The 17973-nt window shown below is 44.8% G+C and overlaps 1 protein-coding gene across 1 annotated transcript in view; it reads right to left on the minus strand.

The window, feature by feature from the left end:
• DYM (dymeclin) overlaps positions 1–17733 on the minus strand; it is a 352035-nt gene extending 334302 nt beyond the window's left edge. Inside the window, exon 1 of the mRNA XM_045042248.1 lies at positions 17474–17733. The gene's annotated coding sequence lies outside the window, so the exon portion shown is untranslated. The remainder of the gene's footprint in view (positions 1–17473) is intronic.
• Positions 17734–17973: the final 240 nt, after the last annotated feature.

A 17973-nucleotide genomic window follows, 5' to 3' on the forward strand; every position in this document is an offset into this window, starting at 1 on the left:
TTCCTGGGCTGTCGGCCCTGCCTTCTCTCAATCTGTCAGGAACGGAGCCTATCTCCTGGTTTCACTCGTGGCTTCTACTCCCAACCTCTGACCCGAGTGCCAGTTCTGTCTGTATCCCTAAAATACTTACAGTTGTTTTTAATTCAAGAATATGTAACTGTATATATAATTAGTAATTTTGTGGATAACCATGCTCCTTACCTAAGTCTAGACTAGAAATGAAATGTGTGCTGGGGCACCTGGGTGGTTAAGTGTCCAACTTCGGCCCAGGTCCCAATCTCGTGGTAAGTGAGTTTGAGCCCCACATCAGGATCCATGCTGACAGCTCAGAGCCTGGAGCCTGCTTCGGATTCTGTGTCTCCCTCTCTCTCTGCCCCTCCCCCGCTTGTGCTCTGTCTCACTCTGTCTCTCAAAAATAAATAAATGTTGGGGTGCCTGGGTGGCTCAGTCGGTTAAGCAGCCGACTTCAGCTCAGGTCATGATCTCGTGGTCCATGAGTTCCAGCCCCGTGTCGGGCTCTGTGCTGACGGCTCAGAGCCTGGAGCCTGTTTCAGATTCTGTGTCTCCCTCTCTCTGACCCTCCCCCATTCATGCTCTGTCTCTCTCTGTCTCAAAAATAAATAAACATTAAAAAAAATTTTTTTTAATAAATAAATAAATGTAAAAAATAAATAAATAAATAAAGTGTGCTAGCACTAATGCTTTCAGTAATAAACCTTTTAAAGGACCCGTCGTTAATGCTGTGTAGTCAAGAACTTGAGGTTCACACATAACAACGGATGCCATCCTCCCTCCCCAGATCAGTTTCCCCTCTCAACTTCCCACTACCCCCATAAAGTTCCCACTATGTAAAAACTACCTTGAAACTTTCTGTTGTATCTATGACCTGTCTCCTGAGGTCGATTACTTCTGAGAGGCATGAATCAGGCTTTACCTTTCTTCCCCATTTCCAGTCAACCTGCAGCACACTGCTGAAGAGAAATTACTCAAATAAAAACATAAACCCCAACACCAAAAAACAACCTGTTGAAACAGGCAAGGCCCCACAAACAATAAATATATAAAAACATCTTCAGTATAAATTAGTAATAAAGTATGCTAATTATAACAACATGGTATTATTTCGACCCATCGTATTAGTAAAGGTTAAAAAAAAAAAAAAAACCTTGATAGCAGCACGAGGCAATAGGAAACAGGCACCCTTTTAGTGTGTAGATATCTGGCAGTATCTATCAAAATTTTAAGGGCGTGTACTCTCTGTGAAAACGATTTCATGAGTTTCACACCTGAAACTCATGGATTGTATGCCAACTATACTTCAATAAAAATTAAAATTAAAAAAACTGTGGGTTCTTCTGCAGCATCCACAATTCTATGTATCATCTTTTCTCTTTTTCTTTTAATGTTTTATTTTATTTTATTTTTGCAAGAGAGAGTGCAAGCAGGGAAAGGGCAGAGGGAGGGAGACAGAAGATCCCAAGTGGGCTCTGCGCGGACAGCAATGAGCCCAATGTGGGGCTCGAATTCCCCAACAGTGAGATCGCGACCTGAGCTGAAGTCAGACACTCAACCGACTGAGCCACCCAGGCGCCCCAACATCACCTTTTTCCAGGTAAGCTTCACACTTAGCATGGAGCCCGACACAGGGCTCGATCCCACAACCCTGGGATCATGACCTGAGCCAAAATCAACAGTTGGATGGAATGCGGGTACCGTACTCTGTGTTTCAGGTAATGAAGAATCACTGAATGTTATTGGGCTGGTGCGTGAAGTGACGGGAATGGTAATTTCACTCACATTAAAGATCTATTACATCTCACCTTTTTTTTTGGCTAGGCACGCTCCCCCAGGTCCCTTCCTGAGTGCTTTGCATGCTGCTTCATCCTGCTTCGTCCTCAGAAAACTTTATGAGTTGGAAGTACTGTTTTTCCCATTATGCGATGGTGTAAGATGGAGATTCACCCTCGCTCAGCACAGACTTAATAAGGGTCTGTCTCATACTAGAACCTTTGGTTTTAATCGCAGTCCTGGCTTGAATGACCTGTTGAGGATTAATACGGTGGTGGCCTGTGCAGGGTGAATCCAGGCGAAGAGGCGGGAAGCAAACAAATTTGGATACTGTTACACTCGATCATGTGGGATTACAGAAGCTGACCTAGCATGGGGAGCTGCTTCGTAAAATTTTATGATTTTATGAGCCTGGGTGGCTCAGTTGGTTGAGCATCTGACTCTTGATTTTGGCCCAGGTCATGATCCCAGGGTTGTGGGATCAAGCCCCACGTTGGGTTCAGAGCTAAGCATGGAGCCTGCTTGGGATTCTCTCTCCCCCTCTGCCCCTCTCCCCACTCATGCGCTCTCCTAGCTAAAAAAAAAAAAAAAAAAAATAGGTGGGGCGGGGGGCAGGGGGGTGTGGGGTGTGGAGCAGGGTGCCTGGATGGCTTAGTCGGTAAGTTTCTAGTTTTTGGTTTCAGCTCAGGTCACGATCTCATGGTTGGTTTGTGAGTTCGAGCCCTGAGTCAGGCTCCACACCAACAGTACAAAACCTGCTTGGGATTCTCTCTCTCCCTTCTCTCTGCACCTCCCTCTGCTCATGCCGGCATGTGTAAGCATACACACTCTCTCTCTCAAAATAGGGAAATAAACTTAAAAAAAAAAAAAAAAAAACCAAAGTAGAGGCAAGTGTTCTTGTCAATAGCTAGCATGCCCATCTACACCTCTGTTCATGCCATTCACGCCTGCCTTCGACCACCACCCCTGATCCCCAGCCCCTTTGACCCTAACCACAGAATGAGCCCTCCCTTTCCTCTGTAATCCTAAAACACACTATCTTCACTATCGTTTGGAATTTAACTATCCTTCCCGTAATACCTGGTTTTGCTGTCTGACTCTCATACTGCTATTTAACTTCTCGGGCCAGTTATTTCCCCGAGTCAATTTTACCACCATGGTCAAAAATGATACTTTGAACAAGAAATGATATGCTCAATATTCTGTTTTTAATTCATGAAATATTTGATATATACGTAAAATTATGTCTCCTCTTTTATGCGTACTGACTCGCGGTCTCCTGATTTCATGTGCCTTAAATGGAAAGTAAACATTAGTGGATCTGAAAAATCCATAACCAAATTCTGTCCTAACACCCTCAAAATATGTAAATGACACCACAGTGTACTTTATCCCAACTTAAGCTGAAAATCCATTAATCATAAGCTATATTCCAGAATCACCTGCTTCCTGAGAAAGGAAAAAAAAATAACACCTGCCCCCTCATTTGTATGAGACTTTTTAAGAGAAACATGTTTTGTTTTGGTTTTTTTTGAGAGAGAGGGAGCAGGGAAGAGGAGGAGAGGAAGAGAGAGAATCTTAAGCAGGCTCTGTGCTAGCTCAGCATGGAGCCCAACTCACGGCTTGATCTCACACCCCATGATCTAGGCAGAAATCAAGAGTCGGACGCTTAACAGACTAAGCTACCCAGGCGCCCCTGTACTCAAGACTTTAAGACCAAACCTCACGGTTGAAACAGGAGACGAGAGAAATAGTGGACAACAGTCACTGGCCAAAGGACATGTTAAACACACAGATGCCTTTGGTCCACCAAGTAATGGAACATTCTCCAAAAGGTCACTATGTTCCAAGTGCTATATTAAGTACAGTGGGGTATTCCACTCCTGTGAAATGACAGTAATGAGAATAAAAAGATTAAGCTCACAAAGATCAGAAGAGGTGTGGAAGATGGAAAGGTGACAGAGGGGTACTAACTGAACTAGCAGAGCTGAGGAAGCCCCAGTGTAAAATGATTAGACTCGTGAGGAATGCCTCCGACACAAAATAAAGAAACCAAAATCAACCAAAGAAAGGAATTGGAACACAGATGATTCTAAGAAAAAATTAAAAACTAAAATAGCCTCAAAGAGAGTAAACAGTAACAATAACGAACGCAAATATTTACTTAGCACCTGCTATATCCCCAGGCACTATTCAGTTTTTTTAAGCTTATTTTGAGAGAGTGAATGAGTGAACAGAGGAGGAGCAGAGAGAGAGGGAGAGACAGAACCCCAAGCAGACTCCGTGCCGTCAGCACAGAGCCCAACGTGGGGCTCGAACTCACAAACCATGAGAATATGCCCTGAGCTGAAATCAAGACTATGAGGCTTAACCAACCGAGCCACCCAGGTGTTTCCCCCCATCCCCCAGGCACTATTCAAAGTGCTTTCTACATATTAACTCACCTGTTCCTCACCACAGCCTGAGGTGGTATTTCTACGTTCTAGTCACATAGATCATGGGTTAGCAAATTACGACCCAAGGAGCCAGGTCCAGCCTGCTGCCTGAAGAATGATTTTTACATTTTTAAACGAATGAAAAAAAAAACAAAAGAATATGTTGTGACACGTGGACGTTATGAGAGTTCTAGTGGAACACTGCAACACTCACTTGTTCACATGTTGCCTGTAGCTGTTTTTGTGACAACAGCAGAACTGCATAGTTACTACCCAGACCGCATGTGATGACGCCTTCATCCCCTTATACCGCTGCTGCCCACACTACAAATCTCAATAACACAGTTAGAAGTCAGCACTGCAAGTACCCTGCATATTGTGACACTACCACTGGATATACGTCATGTCAAAACAAGAAAAGAAGAAAGCAGACTTTGACGTCATGCTTTTATAGCAGAGCAGAGATCGTTTTTTTAAACCTGATGAGATGGGGAAGCATCACGTCTGTTGGGGAACAGCATCACGCTTGCACTGGAACGCCACGTAGGAAGATATTACCAGCTACGCACAGCCTCACATGCCCTACCACGGAGCGCTCCCGGTTCATGAAAGCGTCGATCAGGAGAGTCAGCAAATTTAAAACACAACATTTCAGGGGTGCCCGGATGGCTCAGCTGGTTAAGCGTCCAACTCTTGATTTCAGCCCGGGGTCATTCTCATGGTTCATGAGATGAGCCCCACGTCCGGCTCTGTGCTCACAGTGCAGAGCCTGCTTGGGATTTTCTCTCTCCCTCTCTTTCTGCCCCGCCCCCACTTGCGCACGCATGTGACCTTGTGCACACTCTCCTCTCTCAAAATAAACTTAAAAAAACAAATAAAAATACAAAACACGGCATTTCATCACAGCAGGGTGCTTTCCCAACAATAAAGAATGAAAACGAGGGCTGCAAACAAAGTCTCTGGATGGTTCATGTATTAACCAAACAAGACAAGTCACTGACCAATCATGAGATGAACTAAATCGTGTGTGAGTGCAGCAGCCAAAGAAATGTGTCCAGGAAAAATAAACATCTTTCAGACCCTCCATTGAAAATAACTGTTCAGAGAACAGTCTGAATGGAACAACTACACCTATGATTATTTTCCAAAAAAGTGGAGGAAAATACTAATTCGGTACAACCTGAAGTGGGATCTGCTAACATGCATAATAACTGATGGTGGTAAAAATACACCATCAGAAAAGGCTTAGATGGACAAATTTACAAACCTTGTAAAAATGCAAGGTGTTTATAACCTATTCAGTATTTAAACACACACACACACACACATACACACACACACACACACAATGGGGCGCCTGGGTGGCTCAGTTGGTTAAGGATCTGACTCTTGGTTTTGGCTCAGGTCATGATCTCATGGTTTGCGAGTCTGAGACCCGCATCGGGCTCTGCGCTGGCAGCACGCAGCCTACTTGGGATCCGTTCTCTCCCTCTGCTCTGCCCCACTGCTCGCACACTCATACACTCTCGCTCTCTCAAAACAACTTTAAAAAAAAAAAAAAACAATAGCAACAACCTACTCATTGCAACAACCTACTCATTAGTCATTGTATGATGAGCAGGAGCACTGCATAAAATATTTGAATCTCACATGTGTTATTAAACCAGTTACGACCGTTAACTTCATTACCTTCGTGAACTTAACCACCATCAGTTCCATAAAAATTCTGTCTGAAACAGAAGCTGAATATCCTGATGTGTCCTACCACACAGTACCATGACTTGGCAGGGGTATGTTTTTATGGAAATTTCTCGAGCTCAGAACTGAGAATGAAATTTTTCTGAAGAACCATCCCCCTGAGCCACTGTTAGTGAACACTGAATGGCTTTGAAAATTCATTTTTGCTGATTTGCTAATATTTCTCAATGAATTCAATCTAAAATTAGGAGTCCAATAGCACTTCCATGCAAAACCTATACTGAGATAGTCATTTCAAGGACAACTGACACTGATTCTTAAGTGATGTCAAACTGCTTTACACACTTTCTAGGCTGTAAAAAAATTAAAATGAGATGGGATCTCCAATCCCAAACAAATATGCAGCAGATACACTTTCCAAAATAAAACTACAGTTCCAGCATTTTTCAGACCTCAATACAAGTATAAAAGTACTTTCCGGGGACACCTGGGTGGCTCGCTCAGTGGAGCATGCAACCCTTGATCTTGGGGTTGTGAGTTCAAGCCCCATGTTGGGTGTAGAGACTGCTTAAAAATAAAATCTTAAAAAAAAAAAAGAAAAAAGAAAAAAAAGTACTTTCCACATTTCGAAAACCATTTAACTATGCAACAAGAAGCTTCTACCTAACCTTCCATTGTAAGTGATTAGTGGGCAATGCGATGATTTGCTAAAAGGTAAGTATCAAGAAAACAATCTAGCAGAATTCAATAGATGCCTTCCAAGCAATAAATACGCTCCACTAAAATCATACGTTCATGGGTTGATATCTGTATTTGGAGGCACCATGGAAAAAGATACTTTCAGGGGCATCTGGGTGGCTCAGTCGGTTAAGTGTCCAACTCTTGCTTTCACCTCAGGTCATGATCTCATGGTTCGGTTCGTGAGACTGAGCCCCGCTTCAGGGCTCTGTGCTGACAGGCTTGGAGCCTGCCTGGGATTCTCTCCCTCTCTCTCTGCCCCTACCCCCACTCGCTTGCTCTCTCTCTCTCTCTCTCTCTCTCAAAATAAATAAACTTTACACGAAATACTTTCAAAGATGAAACACAAAAAATCTCATTAAAAACCCATGTTAGGGGGGCACCTGGGTGGCTCACTCTGTTAAGTGTTTGACTTCAGCTCAGGTCATGATCTCATAGTTTGTGGGTTCGAGCCCCGGATCAGGCTCTGTGCTGACAGCGCAGAGCCTGGAGCCTGCTTTGGATCCCGTGTCTCACTCTCTCTCTGCCTCTCTCCTACTTACACTCTGTGTCTCTTTCTCTCCAAAAAATAAATAAACATTAAAAAAAAAAAAAAAAAAACCCACGTTAGGGACACCTGGGTGGCTCAGTCAGTTGAGCATCTGACTCAGGCTCAGGTCATGATCTCACAGTTGGTGAGTTCAAGCCCCGTGTCAGGCTCTGTGCTGACAGCTCAGAGCCTGGAACCTGCTTCGGATTCCGTGTCTCCCCTCCTCTCTGCCCCTCCGCAACTTGTGCATGAGCGCTCACTCGCGCTCTCAAAAATAAACCTTAAAAAAAAAATTTAAGGGGCTCCTGGGTGGCTCAGTTGGTTAAGCGTCCAACTTCGGCTCAGGTCATGATCTCGCAGTTCGTGAGTTTGAGCCCTGCGTCGGGGCTCTGTGCTGACAGCTCAGAGCCTGGAATCTGCTTCAGATTCTGTGTCTCCCTCTCTATCGCTGCACCTGCCCAGCTTGTGCTCTGTCTCTCTCTCTCTCTCTCTCAAAAATAAATATTTTTTTAAAAAATTTTTAAACAGTACCTATGAACATCTGTAATCAATTCTGACAACTGAGGTTTACATTCAGTATTCCCTATTAGGTAAAATGTTATCCCCTCTCCTCCAAAAAGAGATTTCATTCTTCTTGTTAGAAAACCTTTATTACATGAGTTCGAGCCCTGCGTCGGGCTCTGTGCTGATGGCTCAGAGCCTGGAGCCTGTTTCAGATTCTGTGTCTCCCTCTCTCTCTGACTCTCCCCTGTTCATCCTCTGTCTCTCCCTGTCTCAAAAATAAATTTAAAAAAAAAAGTTAAAAAAAAAAAACTTTTATTACAAAAAACCTATTCTCAGCCATTATTAGTATTGTATTTTCAATTTCCTCAGTAAAAAACTTATGGAAATTTCTCCTCTCTCATCACATAAGTGCCCGTATAACAGGGGCACCTGAGTGGCCCAGTCAGTTAAACGTCCAACTCCGGCTCAGGTCACGATCTCATGGTTGTGGAGTTCGAGCCCCACACTGGGCTCTCCGCTCTCAGCACAGAGCCCTCTTCGGATCCTCTGTCTCCCTCTCTCTCTCTCTCTCTCTCTCTCTCTCTCTCTCTCTCCCCTCTCTCTCTCAAAAATAAACATGAAAAAAAAAAGTACCTGTATAATAATATGCTTCATTTTGCTTCTTGGCCCACAATGCCTGAATTATTTACAATCTGGCCCTTTACACAAATGTCTGGCAACTTTTGGCCAGAAGAAAGAACGAAGGTGAAAAAAGATTAAGTGACTTCCCCAAGACTATAGAGTTAGAAAATGACGAACCGGGGTTTCAGACCAAGGCAGGCTAGGTGCAGAAACCATGCTCTTAACCACTATACCACACAGTTTCCATGACCCAAGAACAAGATGTCATTTAAAAAAAGGGAAACAATCAAAGAAACAAGAAAAGATGCCTGAAATTAAAAGCTGATTAAAAAATTCACTAGAGAGGGGCGCCTGGGTGCCTCAGTGGGTTAACTGTCCAACTCTTGATTTCAGCTCAGGTCATGACCTCACAGTTCGGTTAGTGAGATGAAGCCCCACACTGGGTTCTGCACTGACAGCGTGGAGCTCGCTCGGGATACTCTCTCCCTCTCTCTCTGCTTCCCTCTCCCTCTCAAAAATAAATGAATAGGGGCGCCTGGGTGGCTCAGTCGGTTAAGCGTCCGACTTCGGCTCAGGTCATGATCTTGCGGTTTGTGAGTTCGAGCCCCGCGTCGGGCTCTGTGCTGCCAGCTCAGAGCCTGGAACCTGCTTCCGATTCTGTGTCTCCCTCTCTCTCTGACCCTCCCCTGTTCATGCTCTGCTCTCTCTGTCTCAAAAATAAATAAACATTAAAAATAAATAATAATAAAATAAATGAATAAACCTGAAAAAAAAGTTTTTTTAATTCACTAAAGAGAAGATAAGGTCAAGGAAACTCCCATAATAAAGGACAGGAAGACAGATGGCAAACAGGAAATGGAAACTTACAAGGCACCACGAAGACAGGAGCGCCAAGAAGAAAGCAGGAACAAAACAGAGGGGTGTTAAGTGTAGACACTGCTGGGCCGGGTGTGAAGTGTCTGAGATTTTATCTTACACGAACACTGACAAAGCCACGAAGCCTCTGGGACAGGGACCAAAACGATTCAGTGCTCACAGCAACAGCGGTCGCCAGAGTAACATCTTGCGTCAGTTTCCCGGGCCCCAATCCCCACAGGCCTTTCAAAGTATTTGGTAAAAATTAGTAATACGTCCCTGAAAAAAGCAGCAAATGGGGGGTGGGGAGCAGGGAAACCAGGTAAATTACTCAGCTCAGCAGCGAGCAATATCTCTTAGCAATGTAAACGCTGAACGCTCAATGAGCCAAGAATTCTTACCTATGGAAGGGCTGGAAGACAGGGGAGGAGGAGGAAGAGCACCTCGTGTACCATAACAAGGAATCAATAGGTAGCACCCACAGTTGATAAACCAAAAAATGGCCATTTAGTTATATTAGTCATAAATACAGTTCAAGTAGCTGTCTCTGGGAACCCAACTCCAAAGGATAGAGAAGGCAAGGTACTGCCCATTTTGTATTATGTACCTTCTTCTACTATTATTCTTATCTTTTCTAAAATAAAAGCACTACTTTAAATAGAAAAATTAACTTTTAGGGGCGCCTGGGTGGCTCAGTCAGTTAGGCGTCCGACTTCAGCTCAGGTCACGATCTTGCGGTCCATGAGTTTGAGCCCCGAGTCGGGCTCTGGGCTGATGGCTCAGAGCCTGGAGCCTGCTTCCGATTCTGTGTCTCCCTCTCTCTCTGCCCCTCCCCCGTTCATGCTCTGTCTCTCTCTGTCTCAAAAATAAATAAAACGTTAACAAAAAAAATTTTTTTTAGAAAAATTAACTTTTAAATAAAGTAGAGAAGGGGCACCAGGGTGGCTCAGTTGGTTAATCCCACTCTTGACTTCGGCTCAAGTCGTGATCTCACAGTTGGTGAGTTCAAGCCCTGCTTCTGGGTCTGCGTCGACAGCGCGAAGCCTGCTTGGGATTCTCTCTCTCTGCCCCTCCCTCCCCAAATAAATAAATAAACTTTAAAGATAAATAAATAAAATTAGAGAGAACGTGCTTAACTACTCACCATCACAATCACTGATTCATATAAACAACTCAATGTGCAAATACCAAAGAAGAGTGCCAGGGTGAAAACACAAACTAGCAGTACCCAAGCACCATCACATTACGCTTAGGCAAACACAGGGGGTCTGCCGATATTTCCCAAGTGCCCACTAGTGACCAGCACGATGCTAAGCACCAAGACTGAAATTGTGAAGAATGGAATTGACTTACAGTCGAGTAAGAGATATAGGTAAATCGACAGGAAATTATAATATGGCAACTATTCAAGACTCAGTGAAAGCTTCCCAAAGGTCGTACCATCAAAGCTAGGGCCTGAAGGATAAGAAGGACTGGCCTAGCTGGGTGTAGGGTTCAGAAAGTTGTCAAAGCAAAGGGAACACCACACGTGAAGGCTTAGAGTGAAGACAAACACAGGCAAGGGCCCATTCCAGGAACTCAGAGAAGTTCAACACGGCTGGAGCAGGGCTGGAGCCGGGAGGGAATCAGGGTGGAAGCAAAAAAGGGCCAGAGAGCAGGCTGATGCCTGATGCGTTATAACAGGACGACTTACTAACAGGTTTCTACTTTGTCCACTGGAACCAGAAGATAGCACACATCCCTGGGTCTTCTAAGAGATCAGTGAACTCTTCCCCATACACTGATGATTTCAAAATACCTACGTCCAGTCCAGAACTCTTTGTGGGTGCCAGACCATTTATCTAACTGCATGCCATGCACCACCATCGGGACCCAGAAAGCAAGCCACACCCCAGGGATGACAGAGTAAGAAACTGGGTAACTAATGACAGTGGAGTCACCATGCCAGCCCTGAGCTGTCTACCTCTGGACTTTTACACGGGAAACAAACAAGATGTTTAAGCTATTATTCAATCAAGTCTGCTCTGCACAGCCAAACCGAATCTTAACTGATGCAGGAGGCTTCAAAAGCATCCAAGGGGCGCCTGGGTGGCTCAGTCGGTTAAGCGTCCGACTTCGGCTCAGGTCATGATCTCGTGGTTCATGAGTTTGAGCCCTGTGTCAGGCTCTGTGCTGACAGCTCTGAGCCTGGAGCTGCTTCGGATTCTTTGTCTCCCTCTCTCTCTGCCCCTCCCGCTCACGCTTTGTCTCTGTCTGTCTCTCAAAACTGAATAAATGTTAAAAAAAAAAAAAAAAAACCACATTTTTTTAAAAAGTATTCTAAAGGGAAGGGTTGCAAGAGATATTCTGAAGGGACTGTTACAATTTGGTGACTGACTCCATCTAAAAAAGAAATTATCAATCACATCACATACAGAATATGTATTGTTTAATTCTTCCAGTGTTATTGGAGAGTTAACAGCTACTTTTAGTGCCTGCATTGTTTTTACATTGAGATATAATTGACATGAAGCATTATGTCAGTTTCAGGTGTACCACAGAGTATTCTATGCGTGCATATATTGCAAAAATATCACCACAGTAAATCTAGTTGACATCCATCACCGTAAATCGTTACAATTTTTTCTTGTGATGAGAACTTAAAAGATCTGCTGTTAGCAACTTTCAAATATACAATAGAGCCTTATTAACTGTAGTCGCCATGCTGCACATCACACCCCCATGACTTATAACTAGAAGTCTGTACCTTTTGACCACCTTTACCCATTTTGTCCACACACCCAGCCCCACTCCCACCCCGTAACCCCAGCCTGGTGTCCGCATATGTAACGAATGGGATCAAACTTACAGAAGAAATCGGAGGGCCTGGGTGGTTCAGTCGGTGGAGCGTCCGACTCTCGATTCCAGCTCAGGCCATGATCTCACGGTTCATGGAATCGAGGCCAGCACTGGGCTCTGCACTCACAGCGCAGAGCCTGCTTAAGATTCTCCCTCTCTCTCAAAATAAAAAAAAAGACATCTTAAAAAATATTAGAGATCAGAAAGTACCAACCAAACTTCCCGAAAGGAATGAAAAGAAACAGAACATTTTAGTAAGTGAGACCTATTTATAAAGTTGTTCTCAACGCTGCTAGTTTAGATTATTTGGACCACAAAGAAGTATCAGGCAGATAACTTACACGCTGTTTACACGCAGGTTTTAAGCAGAAGTTCAGGGCATTAAGCGCCACTAAGAAGCTCCCAAGGGGAAACGAGGTAAAGAGCAGGAGCAGATACTGAACAGGCTCTTCCTGAGACGCGGTAACCGGAAATGCACCACCACCAGAACCAGCACCTTCACACCCCGACACGGTCCCGACCTCGGGAGCTGAGGACGGAAGCAGGACACCAAACTAGAGGCCTTCCGGAAGCCCTCTCTACCTCCAACATTCACTCTTCTCCTGGTCCTGGGAAAGGCTCAAAGCCCTTTTCAACCAACCAGATCACAGAAGGACAAGTCGGGAAGGGGCCTCGAGCCCAGGGCTGTCAGGAGCTCACTCTTCCTGAATGTTTTCACACTTTAAGAGCTTCCCGTCGAACTGGGGGTGCCTTGATCACCCACTGAGTCGGAGAGCCTTCTCCCTCACTGCCCCAGCCTGCCCTGTGACTTCAAGCAGCTGCTGGGTGTTACACACACTCTGATTACAAGTACACAAAACTTTAGAAACATGAATATAAAGAGACCGAAACGAAATACAAAAAAACTTCGCAGGTTGTTACATCGCTTTTACGCTTAGTCACTTTTTTTTTTTTTTTTTACATCCAAATTAGTTAGCATATGGTGAAACAATGATTTCAGGGGTAGATTCCTTAGTGCCCCTTACCCATTTAGCCCATCCCCCCGCCCACAACCCCTCCAGTAACCCTCAGTTTGTTCTCCATATTTATGAATCTCTTCTGTTTTGTCCCCCTCCCTGTTTTTACATTATTTTTGTTTCCCTTCCCTTATGTTCATCCGTTTTGTCTCTTAAAGTCCTCATATGAGTGAAGTCATGATTTTTGTCTTTCTCTGACTAATTTCACTTAGCATAATACCCTCCAGTTGCAAATGGCAAGATTTCACTCTTTTTGATGGCCGAGTAATACTCCATTGTATATATATATACCACATCTTTATCCATTCATCCATCAATGGACATGTGGGCTCTTTCCATACTTTGGCTATTGTCGATAGTGCTGCTATAAACATATAAAATATGTCAATAGTGCATGAGTCCCTTCGAAACAGCACACCTGTATCCCGTGGATAAATGCCTAGTAGTGCAATTGCTGGGTCGTAGGGTAGTTCTATTTTTAGTTTTTTGAGGCACCTCCATACTGTTTTCCAGAGTGGCTGTACCAGCTTACGTTCCCATACACTTAATCACTTTTAAAGGTCTCATTTTACCAAAGCCCACACTGCAAGTGCACAGGTACTTCCCGTATGTTTGTCATGGTCACTAAAAAGGAAGATGGAGTGGTCCTCTCTACCACTAACCATTCCCATTGCCTACACAGTGAAAGATGACACTTACATTGAATTTGTAGTAGCAAAAGAAGTCACCTCACCTACTTTCCGAAGTCTCAGCAAAATGTCCCCAAACACACCATGGCAAAAAGAATAACAGCCCCCAAAGATGTCCATGTCCTTATCTATGGAACCAGTGATTGCTATCTTACCTGGCAAAGGGGACTTTGCAGCTATAATTAAGTCAAGGACCTTGAGATAGGGGAGATCCTCTTGAATTATCTAGATAAGCCTGATCTAGTCACATGGGTCCTTAACCTTTCCCAACTGTCACTGGAGAGATACAATACTACTCACTTTGAAGACGGAATAAGAGGGCCACAAGCCAAGGAACAGGGGCTGGCCTCTAGAAGCTGGAAGAGGTAAGGAAACCTCTAGAAAACTCCAGAAGAGAACAGAGACTTGTTGACACACTAATTTTTTTAGCCCAGTCAGACCCATTTTGGACTTCTAAAATAGAGACCTTTAAAAATTTGTTTAAATGTTTCTTTATTTTTGAGAGAGAGAGAGAGAGAGAGAGAGAGAGAGAGAGAGAGAGAGAGAGAGAGCACGCACAGGGGAGAAGAAAAAGTGGGGGTGGGGGGACAGAGGATCCGAGGCTGGCTCCATAACAGCAGAGAGCCCAACACAGGGCTCGAACCCACAAACCGCAAGACCCAAGCCAAAGTTGGACACATCACTGACTGAGGCACCCGGGTGCCCCTAAAATACAGAACTTTAAAAATAATTTGTGTTGTTTTTAGGACACTAAATTTGTGGTACTTTGTTACAATAGGCATAGAAAACTAATAACACACACAGTAAACAACTTCTCACAATATGTGAAATTATCTAGAAAAGCATAATCAAATTGCCCCATACTTAGAACAGACATAAGTTATTTGTGAATATACATTTCGCTTTTTAAAAATCTGTGCATGTGTTACATTTCACTTCTATCTTTCTCCCGCTCTTACAAAACTCCATCGATTAAAATGCCAAAGTGACAATTCTTCAAACTTTTTACACAAGATGAACCATATTAACCAAGAAAAAGGAACAGGATACCAGGAACAACTGGAAAAAAATCAGGAAACAATTATACCATATTTTTTTAGAGAGTCAAACAGCGAAGCGGTTGGAATGTGTAACTTCTTTGTATCAAATGGATACCACATTTTAAAAAATAAGTCCTTTTAGGGGCGCCTGGGTGGCGCAGTCGGTTAAGCGTCCGACTTCAGCCAGGTCACGATCTCACGGTCCGTGAGTTCGAGCCCTGCGTCAGGCTCTGGGCTGATGGCTCAGAGCCTGGAGCCTGTTTCCGATTCTGTGTCTCCCTCTCTCTCTGCCCCTCCCCCGTTCATGCTCTGTCTCTCTCTGTCCCAAAAATAAATAAAAACGTTGAAAAAAAAATTAAAAAAAAAAAAAAATAAGTCCTTCTAAATATTAAGAGCTTACCATTGATTTTTTTGGATATGATACTTGTATGTGGGTATATTAAAAAAAGAGTACCTCAACCTTGCACAGATATACACACACATATTTACAAATGAAATGGTATGCCTATGATCTGCTTTAAAACAGGGGGCCAGGCACCTGTGTGGCTCAGTCAGTTGAGTGACCCCCTCTGGATTTCGCCCTGGGTCATGACCCAGAATACTGGCATTGAGCCCCCAAGTCTGGCTCCGTGCTGTGTATGAAGCCTGCTTGGGATTCTCTCTCCCTCTCCCACTGTCCCTCTCCCCAACTCACTCTCTTTCTTGCTAAAATTAAAAAAAAATAATAAAATAAAATAGTTTGGGGGCGCTTGGGTGGCTCAGTTGGTTAACCATCGGACTCCTGATTTCAGCTTAGATCACGATCACAAGGTTGTAAGACTGAGCCCCACTGTCAGGCTCCACACTGGGCAAGGAGTCTGGTTAAGATTCTCTCTTTCCTTCTCTCTCTGCCTCTCTGCCCGCTGGTGTCTTTTTACTTCTTTGTCTCTCTCTTAAAAAATAAATTAAATTAAATTAAATTAAATTAAATTAAATTAAATTAAATTAAATTAAATTAAATTAAAATTAAAATAGGAAGCCTGGGTGATTCAGTCAACTGAGCGACAGACTTCGGCTCAGGTCATGATCTCACGGTTCGTGGGTTCAAGCCCCACGTTGGGCTTTGCACTGCCGACACAGAACCCACCTCGGATTCTGTCTCCCTCTCTGTCTGCCCCTCCCCAGCCCTCAAATATAAATAAACACTAAAATAAAATAAAATTAAAATTAAATAAAATTAAATAAAATAGTTCAGAGTGGGGATGGGAATGGATAAAGGACACAGATGAAACTAAATTAGCCTGAGTTACTAACTGTCAAAGCTGGGTAATGGGTACATGAGGGCATATTAAATTATTTCAATGTCTGAACTCTTCTGTATTTGTATTTAAAAGTTACAAAAACAAAGTCCTTGGCCTCTATCAAAATAAGACTTAATACATTTAACAGAATCTCCTTCCTGTGGCATCGCCCCCCTCAATTCTCTGCCACTCAAACCATCTGCAATTTATAGTTCAATTATTCTTTAATCTCCAAGTCATTTTACCTTATTTAAAACCTTAAGAGTTTCAGAAAATCACTTAAGCTCTGAGAGACTATTTCTTCATCTGCAGAATGGGAGTATTTCTATTTGGCTAGTCTCAGTTGCCAAGAGAATTATACCCAAGATGTAAGTTATAAAGCAGAATAATCTTTCCAAAAATCATAAATTTCATGCTCAGCAGCAACCACTCACCTATTCCTATAAATCTCCTCCCTTCCACCTCCAGTTTCTCTCTTGAGCTCTCAACCCATCAGACCGAAGCCTGGGTTCCTCTGTAAGATTACACTCCTCTCCCCGGCCTCCACCCTCCATGTTTCCACATCTTTGAGCAGCTCCTCCCTACACGCCTCTCCCACCAACCCCCGCTCTTCCCTTTCAGGGTCCCGCTTCATCTACCCCCCCGCATTCTGTCCATTCTGTGTACCCCTTTGCCGGCCCTATTACAGTCACCCCATCACTCCTCTACCCCAGCTCAGTACTTTCGTGCGATCAGCTTTATCACCCCGCTACTGCCACTAACTCACAAACACCTGGGCTAACTTCCCACCCTTTCACCGTTCAGCTGACACACAACGCTAGCTGCCAGGGGGTGGGAAAGGGGGAAATACAGACCGTTAATGGGTAGGAGTTTCTCTTTTGGGTAACAAAAATGTTCTGGAATTAGAGAGTTGCACAAACCCAGTGAATACGCTAAAAACCACGGAGTTATACTTTAATTGTACTTTTAAAGGGTGAATTTTATGGTAGGTGAATTACATCTCAATAACAATGTATATGTCAAAAAAAAAAAAAAAAAAAAAAAAACACTATTGCTCACCCTGCCCATCACACGCCCATTTGTCAGACCAACATCGCCCCATCTCCCGGAGCATCTACCTGCTCTTCGGTATCCCTCCAACTCTTACCGCGACTCGGACAGACGTCCCTCTAACTCTCTTGACTAACACACTCCCTCACCCTCTGAGTGCCACTGTTCCCTGGAAGGGGGCGGGGAGAAGGGAAGATGTGGGCAGCTCTTGGGGCCCAGGCACAGCCCCTCCAGGGTGGCCCAGTCCCCCACTGGCAGGAAAGGACCCTCTACCCCGCCCTGGCGGAGAAGCCCCACCGACTGGCGGGTGTCCTCAAACCCGCTCCGACAAGGGGCCGGGGGCCCCGCCGGATTTTCAGGGCCGCTCCGCTGGGGGCGGCACCAGAGCCCACCTGTCTCAGCCGGCGGGCAGATCCGCTTCCAGCTCCAGCGACGCGCGAGAGGGTGGCAGAGAGGGATCGGAAGAAGCCGCTGTCGCCGCTGCAGCCGGAGTGGCGCACGCCGGCTCAGGCCTCCATGTTTCCACGTCTCTGCGGCTCGGGCTCCGGCTCGACTCCGGCTCGGCTCCCGCCCCGGCCGCGTCCGTGCGCAGGCCGGGAGGCGGGGAGAGAAGAGGGAAGCGGCTGAGAACGCGGCTGGGGACCGAACGGCCGGGCGCGCCCCGGCCGACGGTCACGTGGCGCGCGGCCGCGCAGGCTTCTGGGAAATGTAGTCCTTCAGACGTTAGACGTTTCGCCACCCACCTAGCGCGCGTCCAGGGCAACCGCAAAGCCACGTGGCAAATTCGAGAAGCCGCCAGGCCCACTACAGACTGCTGGACCGCTTACCCCGCTCCACGTGTTCTGGTGGCTAACTTTGTTAAGGCCCCTCTTTATCCCAACTGGATAGCCAA

The sequence above is a fragment of the Felis catus genome, chromosome D3 (assembly GCF_018350175.1).
Source record: "Felis catus isolate Fca126 chromosome D3, F.catus_Fca126_mat1.0, whole genome shotgun sequence".
Lineage (NCBI taxonomy): Eukaryota > Metazoa > Chordata > Mammalia > Carnivora > Felidae > Felis > Felis catus.